Source organism: Boleophthalmus pectinirostris, unplaced genomic scaffold (assembly GCF_026225935.1).
Source record: "Boleophthalmus pectinirostris isolate CB_2022bp ecotype Guang Dong unplaced genomic scaffold, ASM2622593v1 HiC_scaffold_15, whole genome shotgun sequence".
NCBI classification, from domain to species: Eukaryota; Metazoa; Chordata; class Actinopteri; order Gobiiformes; family Gobiidae; genus Boleophthalmus; species Boleophthalmus pectinirostris.
The window spans coordinates 16,725,817-16,744,816 of NW_026571070.1; the positions used below are offsets into that span (position 1 = coordinate 16,725,817).

The window sequence follows — 19,000 nt, forward strand, 5'->3', positions numbered from 1 at the left end:
TTTGAAAGGATGGCTCAGGTTTGCCAATGGCCAGAAGAAGAGTGGGCTGTTCGCCTGGTACCTCTGCTGACAGGCAAAGCCCGAAGTGCCTATGTTGCCATGGACATGAAAGACACGGAGGACTATGACAAGGTGAAGGAGGCCATCTTGGCCAAATATGAAATTACATCAGAGACCTACTGCCGCCGCTTCAGATCCCTGAAGATCGAGCCCGGTGAGACGCCACGGGAGCTGTATGTCTGCCTGAAGGAGCTGTTCATGAGAAGGATTCAGCTTGAAAAAATAATAATCCAACAAGTGTGTGAAAAGCTGATTCTGGAAGAGTTCTTGCGGATGGTCAGTCCCGAGCTGGAGATCTGGATTAAGGAGCACGACCCCGCCACCGCAGAGGAAGCTGCCCATCTGGCTGAGGTCTTTACATCTGCTCGGAAAGGGACCAGAACCAGCTACTTTGGCCGAGAACCTCACCAGCCCCTGCCAAGTAAGTCCTTTGGGGGTGATGGGTGTGGTCCAGCCCAGTGTAGAAGTAGCAACAGTAGGCCAGCGTCATCGATCCACCAGTCTCGCCCAGTGAGAAAGCCCGCTAGACCACCACAGGAAATCACATGCTATAACTGTAACGAACTTGGTCATACTCAGTACTTTTGCCCAGCTTTAAAAATCAAGCATTCCCTACTTTGTTCTGTACCTTGGCCGACAAGCTTACAGACAGGGCAGAGACTAGGGCGCACAACCCCAGTGCTTGTAAATGGCCACCAGGCGGAGGCATTGTTAGACTCTGGATGTTTTCAGACGGTTGTTAGGTCCTCCTTAGTTCCACCTGAGCGGCAGTCAGTTGAGCAAACTCCACTGGTGTGTATTCATGGAGATGAGCACAGTTACCCTACAGCAGAAGTCTATCTGACAGTTGGGGGTAAACTTACCTGGTTACCGTCGCATTAGCCAAAAACTTACCTTTTGCAGTTGTCCTTGGTAACGATATTCCCACTCTTCCTGATCTGATTATCCAGGCAGATAGTGGGTGCTCAGAGTCTGTTTTTGAACCCCCTGCACAGTGTACTCCCGAACCTGGCAAACCCTGTAATGTCCTCACCAGGGCACAGATAGCTAGGGGTGTTTTTGAGGAGCTGCCTTTTTGTGATGAGGAACTAGAAGCGCATCCTGTCAAAGCCAAAAAGCCTAAGGCCCAAAAGAGAAGGGACAAGTTTGTTGGCTCTCAGAAAGGGAAAGAGGAGCTTCCTAAACCCCTTAGTCCTTTGGATGTCAGCATCCCCTCAGACATAGGGGCACTGCAGAGAGAGGACCCTACACTTAAACCCTGGTTAGGACAAAGTCAAAGAGCAGGAGGGTGTCAAAACAGGCAAAGGTAGCTGCTTAGATGAAGTCAACTATATTATGAAAAATGGGATTCTTTACCAGATCAAGGACAAAAATGAGGCACTAGCATTACCTGAAAAGTCGAGAGTGCAAGTAATGGAGCTGGGCCATGCAGTCCCATAGGCAGGCCACATGGCTTTTCAAAAGACCCTCAGGCGGATTGGCAACCGGTTTGCTTGGCCGGGCATGTGTTTCACAGGTTTCAAAATTTTGTAGTTCCTGTCAAATTTGCCAGCTTACTTCAAGCAAGGGAGTAGCTCGGGCCCAGCTTGAGCCTCTGCCAATCATTGGGACTCCATTTGAGAGAATGGGAATGGACATTGTAGGCCCACTGGAGAAGAGATCAGCAGGCAACAGTTACATTTTGGTCATTTCAGACTATGCCACACGTTACCCTGAAGGCTTCCCACTCAGATCTATTAAGGCTAAACAGATTGCTAACTGTCTCTTGCAGCTCTTCTCAAGGGTTGGGGTAGCAAAAGAAATACTTACCTACTGTGGTACCAATTTCCTTTCAAAGCTCCTCCAGCAGGTCTACCAGTTGCTAGGGGTGAAGGGAATTAGGACCACACCGTATCACCCCCAAACGGACGGTTTGGTGGAGAGATACAATAAGACTCTGAAAACGATGCTGCACAAGTTTGTCTCTTCTACAGGCAAGGACTGGGACCAGTGGCTTCCGTACCTGCTCTTTGCATACCGGGAGGTCCCACAAGCATCAACAGGCTTCTCACCTTTCGAGCTCTTGTACGGACGCCAGGTGGGGGGATCCCTGGACCTGCTCAAGGACCACAGGGAGCGCCGGGAGCCAGAAGGAGACAATGTGGTGGCCTGTGTACTCAAAATGAGGGAGAGGCTTGAGGCAATGGCAACACTGGCACAGGAAAACCTCCAAGCGGCACAAACCACACAGAAAACTTGGTATGACCAGAAGGCCAAGGACCGGACCTTCACAACAGGACAAAAGGTACTTTTGCTTTTACCAACTAGTGAAAACAAACTACTTGCTAAGTGGCATGGACCATATGAAGTAACTAAAAAAGTTGGTGATGTCATGTATGAACTGTTTATGCCTGAGAGACTTAAAAAACGCCAAGTTTTTCATGTTAATTTGCTGAAGGAGTTTATTGTCCGCCAAGAACCTTCTCAGCAGCTTTTGGTGCCATTGACCTGTCTCACCTCTCTTCCTCTCAGCAGGACGAGTTAAGGCCGCTTCTTAACCCGGATCTTTTTCAGGAGACCCCCGGTTTTACCTCACTGGTCCAACATCAGATCCGCCTCAAAAAGGATGCTCCAAAGAGACAAAGGAGCTACCGAATCCCAAAGCGGTTGGTGCCAGTTTTGAAAAAAAGAAATTGAACTTATGTTAGAACTGGGAATCATTGAAATGTCAGACAGTGAATGGTGTAGCCCTGTTGTACTTGTGCCAAAAAAGGATGGTTCTCTGCGTTTTTGTATTGATTTTAGGTACCTGAACGCGATCTCCAACTTTGACCCCTACCCGATGCCCCGCATCGATGAACTTCTGGAGCGTGTGGGGAGTGCGGCCTACGTCACCACACTGGATCTATCTCGGGGCTATTGGCAATTGGCACTAGCACCAGAGGCGAGAGAGCTGACAGCTTTCAAAACTCCCTTTGGACTGTATCAGTTCAGGGTGATGCCCTTTGGCTTGCAGGGGGCGCCAGCCACATTTCAGAGGCTGATGGACCATGTACTCCGTGACGTGTCTGAGTTTTCTGCAGCCTACCTGGATGACGTGGTGGTTTACAGTCGGTCCTGGGAAGAGCATCTCCACCACCTCCAGGAGGTCCTGCAGAGGATTCAGACTGCTGGACTGACTGTGAACCCAAAAAAGTGTGCAGTGGCCCATAGGGAAGTTGAGTACCTGGGGTACACTATTGGCTATGGCAAAATTAAGCCTCAAGCTTCAAAAAATGGAGGCTATCCAATCCTTCCCTGTGCCCACGACAAAAAGGAAGGTCAGGGGGTTCCTCTGCCTTGTGAGATGGTACAGGAAATTCATCCCTCGGTTTGCTGAGAGATCCGCTGTCCTGAGTGACCTGACAAAAAACTCTGCTCCAAACAAAGTTTGCTGGACGGAGGTGTGCAACAAAGCCTTCATTGACCTGAAGGAGGCTATTTGCACCCGATCAGTCCTGCAAAGCCCTGATTTTGACCGGCCTTTCATCCTGCAAACAGATGCTTCTGGGGTGGGACTAGGAGCGGTCCTCCTCCAGGAGAAGGATGGAGAACGAAGGCCAGTGGTATTTCTGAGTCGTCGGCTGCTGGACCGGGAGACTCGATACTCGGCTGTAGAGAAGGAGTGTCTGGCGATGAAGTGGGCCATCGATTCTCTGCGCTACTACCTGCTCGGGAGACACTTCGTGCTGGAGACAGATCACAGAGCACTGCAGTGGCTGGATCGCATGAGAGAGGCGAACACTCGGATCACAGGATGGTACCTTGCGCTACAGCCCTACTACTTCACCGTCCACTACAAACCAGGGAAGACCAACATCGTGGCTGATTGCCTATCAAGACTGGAGGAAGAGTAGCTTCGCTTTTCTGAGAGGAGGGGGGAAATGTAACAAACAGGCTGGTTTGTTACCCAGAACCACACTTGGCACCTTCACCCTTCACTAGAGCACTTTAAAACACTGCACTTTCATAGCACACAGCACGTTTAACATATTTGCACATGACAAAATAAATTGCACACGATTGGTTTAAAAAAAATATTTACTGTCTTTCCTTTTACCATTTTTTATTCCTGAGGCACAGCACTTTAATTGGAAGCTGCTTGTCCCTGGAGGAAAAGGGAGACAATTACCAATTACATTTTAAATTGACTTAGTGCAATATATATGGTGCAATATCTGTTTTAGAATGTTTTAAGTGTTGATGTGTATAGTGTATTTTATTGTGTTTTAATGAATGGTGTGGATCTGCTTTTACTTACCTCCCCTTTTTATCTTCTGTCCAGGTGCAAAAAGAGTCCCCCGGAAACGAGCTCCCTCTTTTATGGTTCCAGGGCTGGACCACGTGTATCATTTTGTACAGGGGTTTTAGGTTAGGTGTTTTATTGGTTTATGGGTTTTAACATTTAATTGGTGTATGGTTTTAGGGTTTTTATGTATATAGTTGATGGTTTTAATAGATTATCTGGGTTTTGGGTTGTTTTATGGAGGTTTAGGTTTTGATTTTACGCAAATGATAATTTTTACCATCCCTGTTTTGGCTAAAACCACTATGCTAATCAGTAGGACCGGCATAAAAGGCGCCTTCAAAGATCAGTCTGTGTTCTGCTGCTGGAGAGGAAACTGCTGCCTGCCTCCATTTTGCACCCTGCACTTTTTTTTGCACTTCCACTTTTGTAATGATTGAAAAACAAAAGTAAACTGTGGACCACAACTACCTGTCTGTGTCTGGATTTGTTTTAACCTTGCTCACTGAACCCCAAGCCGTTCACGGTCAACCTACGTCACAGACAGTTTATTTTGTTTGGCGTTTAAACATTAAAATTCCCCATTAAAATTTTCTGGTGGAGGGTCCACCACTGCTTGTCACTTTCCATTAACTTAACACTGTAAACAAAATATAACAATGACTATGATACTACATACTGTTATCTTTTTCAGGTGTTTCAAAATAAAATGCCAGAGTCCTATAGACGTACAGGTAAACCCTATTAAACACTTAAAGGGAAATTGAACAAACATAAAACATTTTTGTATTTTACAGCAAGAGACATTTGTACAAGGAGAAGATATCATCCATGATGGAGAAATTAACTTCCAATTTCAAAGATGCTTCAAATATTAATCCAGATGATGAACCACAAGAGCAGACGATCTACTCCCAGGTCAATGTGTCCCAGACTAAAACCACAGAAGAAGAAACCATCCATTATGGGGAGCTTGACTTTTTTACATCGAGTCCTAAAGACGTCCCAAGCACAGAACAAGAGGAGACTGTGTACTCCCAGGTTCAAGTGTCAAAACCAGCAGCAGACACCAGCGGACAGGTTATGGATGGTTTTGAAAACCTTTATGCCAATGTAAAAAAGAACTAACGTTACACTGACTCAAAACAATCAAATTCAGTTTAAAAGTTTGTTAATTTTGGTTATTAAATGTGCATAACATTTGTTAATCTCCATCAAAGGAGTGATTCAGTGTAGAGGGTTTTTTCTGTGGTCATCTGGACTTGAGATCAGGACATTTCAGCTCCCAGCCACAAGTCATTTTCAATTGATGGTACTAGCTTTAAGCACTGGGAATTTATTCTACTCTAAGTACCTAAGTCCAACCCTAAAGTTTTAGTGTGAAACTGCCCTGTCCTTGTTTACAGTTAACAACATTATGGGTTCTTATGCCCCTATTGTGTGCTGACTGTCTCACCTTCAGCGTTGTTACTTACCTGATTAACATTTCTGTTTAAGATTAAAATGCAAGCCATCTTTGAACAGAAATGATGTCCTGATGACCACTGATGAAACCTTCTCTATGTTGAACTCTCTCTATCAAAATGATGCTTTGCCTGATTTATCTTTCATTTAAATCCATATTACTAACATTTATGTAATAATATGAGCCTTTATTGTTCAACTCTACTTGATGTTGTCTCCTGCTTGTCCCATGGAGAAAGAAAAGTTTAATTCCACATTCTCTAGGCAAAGAAATATCATCTTTATGGAGACAAGTAGGTGCTGTACCCCTCTTAAAAAGTTAATGCAACTTTAAGCTTTACTCTTTTGTGTCTGGACTGACGGTTTGCAACTATCATGTAAAATACCTGTAATAATTGTTATATTTTATTGATAATCACAAATGCATGTCCTTGTATGATGGACATGGAGCCAAAGAGGGAAATGTTTTTGTGTGTTTTGTAAATAATGAATATAATGTGATATCAAATCTACTGAATAAATGTAATGGCTTAAATAGAGCATAGTGTTACTTCCTTCATTTACTGTGCAGTGGTTCATGCCAATATGTTCGATGAGCTACTAATGGCATCATATAAACCTCTTTGCTTTGCTTGTTTACTACTGTATTTTGGAGTTTACCTGCACAAAACCAAAAGTTCCAAACTGGAGGTATGACTGTTGTGTTACTGCAGATTTTTTTTTTTTTTTTTAAGAATCTTCTTGCCACATAGTATCCTACTTGTTGGGTCATGTGTGTCTAAATGCATAAGAATTGGCCATGATCTGGATAAAGTGGATTCACTGACTATTTTCAAGACCAAGGTAAGATTTTATATAGAATTGTACTGTTACAACAAGACAAAATAATTGTGATTAGTTGCTTCTTAAAAATCAGTGACTATTTTAATATTTTTTTCTTATCTGGATACAGACTGTAAAACACATCCAAAATCATTCAATTTAAAATAGAAATAGGCTAGTTAAAAAAATAAAATAAATATAATTAATTATACATTATTAGTATTTTGTATGCCTTTAGTGAGCATCTCCTTATGTAGTTTTAAAATGTATGAGATGTAATGTAAATATACAAAATCCTATAAATAATTGCTTGATAGTTAACGAATCGAGAAAAGAAAACAGAATGACTAAAACAATTGCTAGTTGCAGTCCTCTTCAGCCCTCATAGACCTTCTCCTCTCCTGTGTCTCTATGGAGAAAACCTGACATAATAATGTGGATAATGTGGATCTTCAGTTCTCTGTGGAAAAGGTAAGATAAAAATGAACATCAGTTGCCAGAGATAAACTGCATATCTTCAGCTTGTGACTCACCTGTGGCCAGGTAGCTTCTTTGGCCCATAATCTTGATTTTGTAAACCTAAAATAAACATAATGTTCTTCTTCTTCCTGTTACAAAACATTAGGCAAAGTGAATCTGACAGTGATAAAGTGATTTAACTCACAACTCACCTCTGCTTTTTCTGGAGCCGGGAATCCCTAACTTTTATTTGAAGAATGTTGCAAACAGCTGTAGCTTTAAAATCCTTGTCCTTGAGATACTTGCACTCTTCCCCCGCCAATGCATTCGATTGGGAAGTTGTTGTGCTCCATCAGATCTGCCTTTTGTGCATTAGATCGGCATCATGCCCACTGAATTCATGGAAATGACACCTTGGTCTAGTCTGTGTGGGCACTGTGAGTTGGATCATGTGGGCTGTTTTTAGATTATCAGGACCACAGGGCCTTGTGTCTGTGGTACATTTATCTCTATGGCCGTTGCCTCTGTGGGTAACTAATGCTCATAGGTGAGCAGGACACACAAAATAGAAATTACAGTTACATGACATAACAATGGTTCTATGAGCGTGTGTTTGCCCTCCTACTTTGAGGCCCAGCTGGACTGTCTCCCTCTGATTTGAAGGGAGATGTATGCACTGAATTAAAAGAAATTGAAGATCAGTTGCTAATAGCAGAGACAATAAAGGGGAATATAAGTAAATTTTACAATATTATTTCAAACGAAGGTTAATTATCATTCCAGAGATTAAAGAAGACATGGGAGAAGGATCTAAAATTAATTGTAGAAGATAATACTTGGTCAATAATGTGTGAAAATATATATTTTCCATTCACCAGTAATAAAATTAAAGAAGCAAATTTTAAATTTATACATAAATATTATCTTACACCTATAAAAATGAATAAAAGACATCTCTACAAAATGTCCCCTTTGCAAAGTAAAGGATGGAACATATATACACATGTTTTGGGATTGTGATCTTTTAAAATAAGGAATATCATTCATCCTTTACACAAACGGCCTTGGAAAAAACTTTTGATATTCAGCCAAATATATATCTGTTAAATGACACGCAACAACTTCACTTAGATCAAGAGAACTGTGCTGTAGTACTTTGTTGTTCTGTTACTGATTAACTTGTTTCTTCCTGCTGTATTTATGAAGATGAACTGGTGTCAAGATGACGCTCTGACAAAGGAATAAAGGGTAGGCATAATAAGCTTAAGTTTCAGCCTGCACCTTTTCGGTCATATATATGTGTGTGTGTGTGTGTGTGTGTGTGTGTGTGTGTGTGTGTGTGTGTGTGTGTGTGTGTGTGTGTGTGTGTGTGTGTGTGATATATATATATATATGTGGATGTGTGTGGATGTGTTAATGTGTATACATATATGTAGGTATATGTGTATAGGGATGTATCTATGTATGTAGATGGTTACATATGCATATGTGCATGTGTATATATGTGTGTCTATGTATAATATGTATTGTTTGGTTGGGGGGTGGACAAAGACAACTTATTACTTTATTACTTTGCTTTAATAATAATAAAAAAAAAATTAATTTAATTAAAAAAAAGAGATGTAACCAACAGAGCAGCCTGTAGGTGGGCTCACACACTCATAAAACTATAGTTACACCAAGTAAGTGTTGATCAAAATGTGATGTAATCACTCTGTACAGCAAAGAAAACACCAGGCTCCATTTAAACCATTACATTTATTCTGTGGGTTCAATATCACATTATAGTTTACATTATTTATACACATTACACTTTATTTACAGAAAAATTACACTCAAACCTTTTCACTTTATTCTTCTCTGGATCGAAAGACACATTGTCTAGTCCAGATGCAAATAGTCCAGAGCACTGTAACTTTTCAAGAGGAGGGTACGACACCTGGTGGTCTCCATAGAGTTGTTACTGTTCTGTCTTGAATGTTCTGCTGCATTAACTATTATCTATCTTTATGGTGACAAGCCAGTGATGTCACCAGGGCAATTTACTGGTCAGATCTGTGGAGATGATCCCACTTATAATTCTAATGTATAACCCAGTTGAGCAATAAAAACACCTATTATTACATAATATGAAAGATAGATATGTGTAATGTCATACTGTGGAACATTCCAGGCAAAGCAATAACATTTTGATAGAGAATAATCAGTGATGCACTCTCCTTGAGAAAAGTCAGTGTAACTTTAAGAAACAGTAATATTATTAAATCCATATGACGATGCCATACTTTATCTGACAGAACTGAAGTGATTACACCAGCATATGGCAGTGTTTACTATTAACACCAATTATGGTCAAATCCAATCCAATCAGATATCAGCTCCTGTTTTTATGCCCATTCATCACACACACAAACTTTGAACAGAATTTGATTGTTTTGAGTCAGTGTAACGTTAGTTCTTCTTTACACTGGCATAAAGGTTTTCAGAACCATCCATAACCTGCCCCCTGCTGTCTGCTGCTGGTTTTGACACTTGAACCTGGGAGTACACAGTCTCCTCTTGTTCTGTACTTGGGACGTCTTTAGGACTCAATTTAGAAAAATCAAGCTCCCCATAATGGACGGTTTCTTCTTCTGTGGTTTTAGTCTGGGACACATTGACCTGGGAGTAGATCGTCTGCTCTTGTGGTTCATCATCTGGATTAATATTTGAAGCATCTTTCAAATTGGAGAAGTTAATTTCTCCATAATGGATGGTATCTTCTCCTTGTACAAATGTCTCTTGCTGCAACACACAAAATTGTTTTATGTTTGTTCAATCTCCCTTTAGGTGTTTAATTGGGTTTACCTGTACGTCTTTAGGACCCTGGTGTTTTATTTTGAAATACCTGAAAAAGAGCATTGGGGTAGTATGTAATATCAAAGTCAATGTTATATTTGGTTTACAGGGATGTTAAAGAGAAGTGGACTCCAAAGAAACAAGCAGTGAAGTTAAAGTGAGGAATTTCAATGTTTAAAAATCAAATGAGATTAAATTGTCCTTATAAGAAATTTTATCTCTATATTTGAGTGGGACTTGTCTTTGGATTATTAGGAGCAAAGACCTGAAAGGATGAATCATCGATATTTCTGGATTTCTGTAGAGCTATAATAAAATTACTTTTGTTAATTACATAGTATGTCACAGTGAGTTTAAAGGCATAGTCCAGCTTCTTACTTCAGCCTCGTACACTTTCTGTCACACTTATAATCTTGCTAGCATTAAATGGCTGCAATCGTTTTTTAAAGTGAAATGTGCCGTCACCAAAAATAAAGAGGAAATGTCCATTGTCCAGTCCATTATTTTCAGTCAGCTAATGCCCCTGACATTAAACAACCCAGTACAGACAGAAAAGTGTATACAACTAGTTATTCTTATAATGCTGCTCACCAGACAAACAGACTCAAGCAGATGACCATCAGAACTCCAATAACTGCACCAAGAATGACCTCCCATGTCAGACCACCACTAAAAGGACCTGTTCCTTATAAAACAGTGACAGAATTAGAAATGCACAGATACTGGTAGGTGTTGGGCCCAATACAAAAGACAAACTACTACTGAGCTACAATAGACTGAAGTCATCTCAGGGCATCTGAGTATTGTCAAATAATGCAATGTTTACTTCCAGTGTGTCATTATCAATCAATTTACCACACAGTCCCACAAGCACACTTAATTTGTTGGAGCAGCTTTGGAGATGGTTGACATATGTTACAGTATCAGAGTTTGTTGAATATTAACAATTAACCCCAGCACTTTTGTGTTAAAGTGCACTACAACACCGCACATGACTTTTTTGAGCCAAATATGAATCCCAACTTTAGTTTTGGGTATAAATGTTTCTCTCATGTAATGTAAACTTCAAGAATGCCTGGTGAGTTTAAAACAGTTTACAGTGATCACAATAGTGCTCTGTAGTGTGACATACCTGCTCTAGTCAGTGTAATGTCTGGAGATGATTCGTTTCCAAGTGTGTTTGAGGCCACACAATAGTACTGTCCCTCTTCAGTGAAGTTGAAGCTGTACGTGTGTCCCTGGCTGACATTGACTGGTCCCTGTGAGTTGTGTCTGAACCAGGTGAAGAGGTGGACAGGAGGCTTGGCTCTGCTGGAGCAGCTCAGCGTCACTGACTGACCTGCTGACAGTGAACCGGACGGACTGACCCTAACAGAGGTGTTTTTAGGACCATCTGAGGAAATACAGGGTTGTTGGTAAAAACCTGAAAACTGAAATACTTTTAGCAGTTAGCATGACAGTAAAATGTTTTACAATGAAATGCAGACAGTATATCTGTACTGGGACAAAATACATTCAATATCACATCAAACTGATAAAGCTACACCTCAGGAAATGCTAATGTGCATGTATGCTGTGACCCAACCCTGGGCCATCCTGCAGCGCTTCTTCAAATTAAAACTCAAATCTGCAAACTCCATCCTGTCGCAGCAGTTGCTATGACGACATTAAATATTATACTTACATGTAACATTGAGAGTGGTGGTATTTTCTGTTGTTTTGAATCCTCCACTCACAGGATACGATGCTTTACACTTTATCATTAGTCCATCATGGGCGTCTGTCAGAGTGATGTTCTGTGTGATTTTAGTGGTAAATGTCTCGTCTGTGTTGTTCTCTGTGATGTGGGCAGTGTCTTGGTGGAGGTCCCATGTGAGCTGAGGAGGGGCGTGTGGACAGGGAGTGACAGCTGAGCAGGTTATAGTCACCAACTCTGTCTCTGTCTGTTTACCAGAGACTTTTATGGACGGGACCCCAGGAGCAGCTGAGGGAAAAACAAACAAAAACATCACTTTGAAAATTGTTTTCTGTCAGGTTCAAATACACTGTGTATCTTCATACTAGTCCCAAACTCAGATTAAGGTGTATGTTACAGAAAATACATTTTTGTTTATAGTTATGCCCGAACAATAGCCAAATGCTATTACCAGTAAATAGTTTTTGAGTCACTGGACAGTCAAATACACGAGGCCCTCTCTGTTACTCCCATGTTAACAGCCCCAGACTCCTGTATTTAGAAACATGAATCACACAGATAGATCTTTACTATAAAGTAAAGTAAATTTAGAATAGAAATTTTAAATAATAGCTTTAGCCACATCCATCTGTGCCTCTCTGAGTGTAATGCATAGACACTGTTTTGTGTTGGGTTAAAGGGCAGCACATGTTTGATGGGAGCTGCCTCAGAGCAGTGATGGATGTGTTCAGTAAGATGCTGAAACTTTACCAGGATTTGACCCTTTCAATTCAAAGGTGATAAACTCTGCTACAGAAAACATACCAGTTATTTGCAGTGTAATGTTTGGAGAGGTCCCATTGCCGTGTGTATTTGAGGCCACACAGTAATAGTCTCCTCCTTCACAGATGTTGAAGCTGTACGTGTGTCCCTGGCTGACATTGACTGGTCCCTGTGAGCTGTGTCTGAACCAGGTGAAGAGGTGGACAGGAGGCTTGGCTCTGCTGGAGCAGCTCAGTGTCACTGACTGACCTGCTTGACAGTGAACCGGACGGACTGACCCCAACAGAGGTGTTTTTAGGACCATCTGAGGACACACAGGCAAGTTTAATGGCATACTGTGGAACATTTCCGGCCATGGAAACAAGTAGTTGGCAGATCCTCCACCCTAATAGTTACACAGTGCACCTTTATTACATTTTAGCAACTTATCACCAGAACAGAATGAATCCATCAGTGTGGTTCACTCACATGAGACACTGAGAGTGACGTTACTGTCGGCCATTTTGAATCCTCCACTCACAGGATACGATACTTTACACTTTATCATTAGTCCATCATGGGCGTCTGTCAGAGTGATGTTCTGTGTGATTTTAGTGGTAAATGTCTCGTCTGTGTTGTTCTCTGTGATGTGGACAGTGTCTTGGTGGAGGTCCCATGTGAGCTGAGGAGGGGCGTGTGGACAGGGAGTGACAGCTGAGCAGGTTATAGTCACCACCTCTGTCTCTGTCTGTTTACCAGAGACTTTTACTGTGGGGCTCCAGGGAGAGTCTGAGAAGAGTAAAAACATTTGAGAAGAACATTAATGTAAAAAATGTATTAAACTGAAGAACTAAGCTGATGCTCCTCAGATGTGAGTGGAGGTTATTTACTGTGCACAGTAGTAGAAGTGAAAATGTCATTCAAGCATCAAACTTGTGTAGTTTATAACAGGTGTATGTTACAACCTGATGACAAAAGAAACGTGGAAAAGCAGTTTGTTCCCTTAAATCTTCCAAACAGTGCTTTACACACAGAATATAACAATAACAATGTGATTCTGCATTAAAATCAGACAGTAGTTATTTAATTATACTGTATATAAAACAAAGACATAACATTTGACCTTTTGCCCTGAGGAAGGTGTTACAGATCAAAAATAACAGGCACTTCATGGCAAACAAAACAGCGTCTTTCTAACAGATTTCAGTGAGCTAAATAATTCTCTGCTGTAAATGTTGTGTTTTTTCATCTGTAGTGTGTCTTGGCTTCACTGTGTTGTCTTGTCTGTGTGCATCAGAGCGAGTTGCTAATTCTAATTTCATTGTTTGTTTTTTTTATTTAATGACAATAAAATAATCAATCAATCTATCAATCAACATCAAAAGGTTTGAATGTCTGTTTTTTCATCTTTAAACTTAGATTAAATAGCAAAAGTGTCTTACCTCTGACTGTTATTTGAAGAGGGTCACAAGCAGCATTTGCGTTAAAAGCACTGTTCTCTACTCTGAAGTAATAGTCGTCTTCATGGGTTTTGTTTAAATTATAAAAGATCGTGGTGCAATTTTTGTTTTTCAGGTTCCCAGTGATATTCATGGGATAAGACATACTGGGGTCTCCACTCTTTGAAAACTTATTATTTATATTTGTATCATGTTTCATCCAAATCCCAGTGACAGGGTTTGCAGTGTTTATGACATTTCCATCTTTAGGTTTATAGGTGCATGGGATCCACAAACAGGAGCCACTCAGAGCCTCCATTGGACTTGGAGTTGTAATAGACAAAGCAGCACCACAACAATCAGCACCTGTAAAACATGCAGAGAGTTAAAGTTATAGTAACAGAAAATACATGAGTACACAGAGATGTTTACTATGTAATTTATGCCTTGTTTATTTTTATAATATAAAGCAAAATTATTGTGTGGTGAAAGGTTACACTTTGTGCTTACATCTAACATAAGCTATGATAATATTAAAACAATCTTAACTCACCTGAACACAGCAGGAAGATTAGTACAATTTGAATAAACATATTTCCAAAGGGAAGAATCAGCAATAAAAATAAGAGTAAAGCTCAAAGAAAAGGTTTGCTAAATGATGCTAATCTTTAAATATATAACTAGAACAGACTTGAGTACTGAAGAACCTACAGCTCCCCTCCTGAATTAAAATGTGTGGAGTAACAATAATTTCCTCTTGACTGGCCTCAACTTCTGTATTTCACACAGTAACAGCTGTCAGTTTTGTACTCATCTGACAGACAAAACCACAAACAAAAAGGTAACGTTAGATAAAATACTAACTTTGTGGACTCGACTTAATACTCCATATTTTGTATTTGCAGTGAATAATAATTGTTTGGTATTAGTTTGTTTCATAAAAATGATGATGTCATGTTAAATATTATGTTTTATTTAAATGTATTTGCACATTTGTTTTAACAAAATGATAAGTTAATACGGGAATATTTGTGGAGATTATAAAAAATAAAGATATCTAATATTGTTATTGGTAAAAATTATACATATATATTTTGTGCTATCACAACTGATCCAGTGGAGAAAAGGAGCAGTTTACATAATGTGCATTATTGAAAAATATGTTTTAAGACTGTATGAAAGTATATGTAAGTACAGGAATGCATGGAGAAGGAGCAGAGAAAAACATTTAGTAGCTGCAAACAAAATACACTACACAAGCATAGATCTTTTCACTTGTTTCAGAAGAACTTTTATATTTCACACAACAATTTGGAGTCCATTTGGTTTTGTACCACCAGAGAACAGAGAAACCACGAAATAAAGCAACACTGTGATAAAGTTGGGTAATACAGTATACATCAATGTTGGGGAGTCAGTTTTCATATTTGTTTGCTTTTAAATACTTGCCCAAAGGTATTTTCTACTTTGTAAATTGTCCATTAAAGATGGTATTAATAGAAGATAAAGTAGTTAATATAAAGAACTAAATTAAGAAACATGCAGAGTAATACAGATTAGGTGAATGTCATATTAGCATTTTCTTATATAAAATGTGCCGGGCAGTAGGGGGCGCTCTTACTTTTTGAATCACCTGATGCCAACTTCCTGTTACAGTGGAAGTCAGGTTTAAATAGGCCAAGTGGCGATGCCTCAGTCCTGATTTCTGTTGGCTGGTGTCAGAGTTAAAATAAACTGGTGGCAAACCTTTTCCTCCCGTGTATTGGAGATTTTAAGGATTGATCTGCTACTGTTTTCTTTTTGTTTTTTTGTACATTTTGTTTTAAAGTTACATTATATAATTCTTAATTTTAGCTCTACTGCACCATACTTAAATGTGGTCTTAATAGTTGCACTCCCTGGGCTTTTTAGCTTTTGTTTGGTGTAAATTCCCAGGTCGTACTTGGGAGGGGTTTAGCCCATACCTTTTTAGATTGTACTTTGGGTTTTTAAGTTATGTTGTTGTGACTGTGTGTTAGCACTTTCTGTTCTGTTCTGGGTCGGGCTACCCCATCTCAAGTGATTCTTTGTTTGGTTGTTTTTTAACATTTATTTCTGTTTCAGGACTTGTTTCCTCCACCCAGGGGTGGCAAGGTTTTGTTCTGATTTTAGTAGAGTTTATTAATAATTATTGGCCATTCTTATCATTTTAACCACCGGCCATAGTGTACTCCGAGGTCAGGGCATTTTTCGCAAATGGGACAGACCGTTTTAGCCAGTCAGCAGGCGGAAAACTAATTCCTTGTGTCTTGCAGAGCCACATTGCAGAAGGGAGTCACACTGGCTCCTCTGACCCTAGAAAGGTTAACTCTGGTGTCCCAAAGCTCATACTATCATGGAAAACTAATTCCTTCTGTCTTACAGAGCCACTGTTACGTGAGTCTGGGTGGGGTAGAATTGAAATGTCTGTTAGACACAGGCTCTATGGTGATTACAATTACTGAAATTTTTTTTTTTGCCTGGCTTTTTAAAGAAAATTCAGAGACCAGTGTGCATTCCAGCAGGGACAGTAAAAATAGAGCCGACCACATGTCCCCAAGGCAGGTCCCTGTGAGTCAGGCCTTTTGAACAATTCACTAGCAGGTGCTCTCTCCCTGCAGGTGTAGTCATATCCACTGCTATGGTGACAGTGCACAGAAGAACCACCTACATCCCAGTGTTGAATGTGAACACAACAGATGCTATGCTCCATCCCCCATACAGCGGTAGGCATGTTGAGTGCAGCAGACATAGTCAATCTACCAGAGGGCATCACTGAAGTTGTAGGCTCCCCTAATGAACCAGTAAGGGTAACAATTTCCTCCCAGGCCAGTTCACAGACAAGGCAGCCAGACCCAGTGGAGGCCTTAGATCTGTTCACCCTTTCTGTGCTTGAGCAGGCACCTGACCTTATCCTGTTCTGAGGATACAGTTCTGTTTTTGCCACAAGTCAGAGTGATTTGGGTTGCACAGAGACCTTAGCCATGAGATTCCCCTCACAGGCAAGGCTCCTGTCAGACAGAGGTTTAGGAGAATACCTCCCTCAGAGTATGAGGCAGTCAAGGCCTATATAAGACAGTTGCTTGATGGTCAGGTGATCCGGGAGAGTAGCAGCCCCTATGTGTCTCCAGTCGTTACTGTTAAGAAAAAAGATGGATCCATGTGCCTCTGTGTGGACTACAAACAACAGTAAATTCCACTGAGATGATTTCCCCTTGCCCCGAATTGAGGAGTTGCTAAATGTGCTGTGTGGGGCAAAATTGTTCTCGACAATAGATAGAATAAAAATAGATAGAATAAGTCCCATTAGCTGAGAAAGATAGACATAAGACTGCCTTTTGCACACTGTTTGGCTTATTTGAGATCAACAGAATGGCCTATGTAATGCAGTGAGCACTTTCGGAAGGCTAATGGAGTGGATGTTTGGATCAGAACAATGCCATTTTTATACCTTGATGAAAACTGGGGGCAACAGAGCAGTAGTGGGTTGCCCCGTTGGCATCATTGATTTGATCACATTACATGTCTGGAAGGACAAATACTAATGCTGATGCTCTGTTAAGGTTCCCCACTTCACAGTCCCTGGAACAGTCTCTGCCAGGTACAGCTCTCCCAAAAACGCTGCTGATACCTGTACCACCCAACACTGCTCTCCAGGTAACTCAAGCTACCATTTCTGCTTTCTCTTCACATTCAGCCACTGAACTGATAGCCCCCCAACAAGCTGACTCTGCAATTGGGATATTTATGACTTTCTGGCATAATCAGAGACACCCAGATAGGGCAGACAGAGCTAACCTCTCCCCCCAGGAGTTGGAATTATGTCAGCAGTGGGACAGAGTGGAGAAGATGAATGGAGTTCTCTACCGTCACACCCAGAGGTCGGATGGAGGGGAGGACCTGTAGCAGCTGCTCTTGCCTTACTGCATGACAGAGGAGGTGCTCACACTGCTTCATCAGGGACATGGCCATCAAGGCCTAGAGAGGACTACCCACCTGGTACGATAAAATGCTATTAGCCACTAATGCACAAGGAAATAAAAGACTGATGCCAACAGTGTAAGCTCTGTACTCTTGCCAAAACCTCACTGCCCCAGACTAGGGTCACTATGGGCCACCTGTTAGCATCTAAACCTAATGAAGTGTTGGCCATAGATTTTACCTTGCTCGAGCCCTCAAGTGAAGGAATGGAAAATGTGCTCATTATGACTGATGTGTTTTCTGAGTTTACACAGGCATTTGCTACAAAGGACCAAGGGCTTCAATGGTGGGAGACGTCCTGGTGCATGAGTGGTTCTACAAGTTCGGTATCCCAGCTCGGCTGTATTCGGACCAGGGCAGGAACTTGGAAAGCGCCCTAATCAGTCAACTCTGCAGCATCTATGGCACTCAAAAGAACCACTCCCTATCACCCTGAAGGAAATGGTCAGTGCGAAAGTTTTAATGGGACCCTTCATGACCTCCTAAAGACACTGCCCACTGAGAAGAAACAGAACTAGTCTAAATACTTACCACAGTGCATCAGTCAACTGGTGAGTCCCCCCATTTTCTGATGTTTGGCAGGGGCTACACCTACCAGTAGATTTCCTCCTCGGCTGGGTCCCAGAATCCAGTGTCGAGTGGAGGACAGGGTCAAGGAGCACCAGAAAAGACTCCACGGTGGCTTTTGATGGAGCAAAGCAGCAACTCAAAGTGGCAGCAGCTCGGCATAAAGAGTGCCATGATATTCGGGAAAACTCCACCGATCCTCAGGAGCAGCTGTTTGTTTACCGCCATGACCACAGCAGGAGAGGCCGCTCAAAGATACAGGATATGTGGAGTCTAGAGATCCACATCCCTGTGAAACCCCCAAATGCCTGTGGTGCAGTCTAGAGTGGGACCCACACCTGACTCCCAGGACCAGCCCAGCCTAATAACAGAGCTCAGGAGCGAATCAGAGGAGGAAGAACAGCCCTTTGTATTTGTTGTTAGTCGGCCTATCCCTTGAATAATGTCAGATTCTTTGATTCTACTAAACTGTTTGAAAATGAGGAGAGGACATGCAGTTAGTTAACATTTTTATTTGGGTGAAACACAATATTTAAAATACCAAAAAAAATGTGTATAAAAGAATTCTAAATAACAATGTAATAAAGATAATATTACAAATGTTCAATTAGTCCAGTCCACCCAGTCCTTCACTCACACAGTATAAAACAC

The 19,000-nt window shown here is 41.2% G+C and overlaps 1 pseudogene; it reads right to left on the reverse strand.

Annotated features, from left to right (window-relative positions):
* Positions 1–9,462: 9,462 nt before the first annotated feature.
* Positions 9,463–19,000, reverse strand: part of LOC129408108 (B-cell receptor CD22-like) — an 11,307-nt pseudogene continuing 1,769 nt past the window's right edge.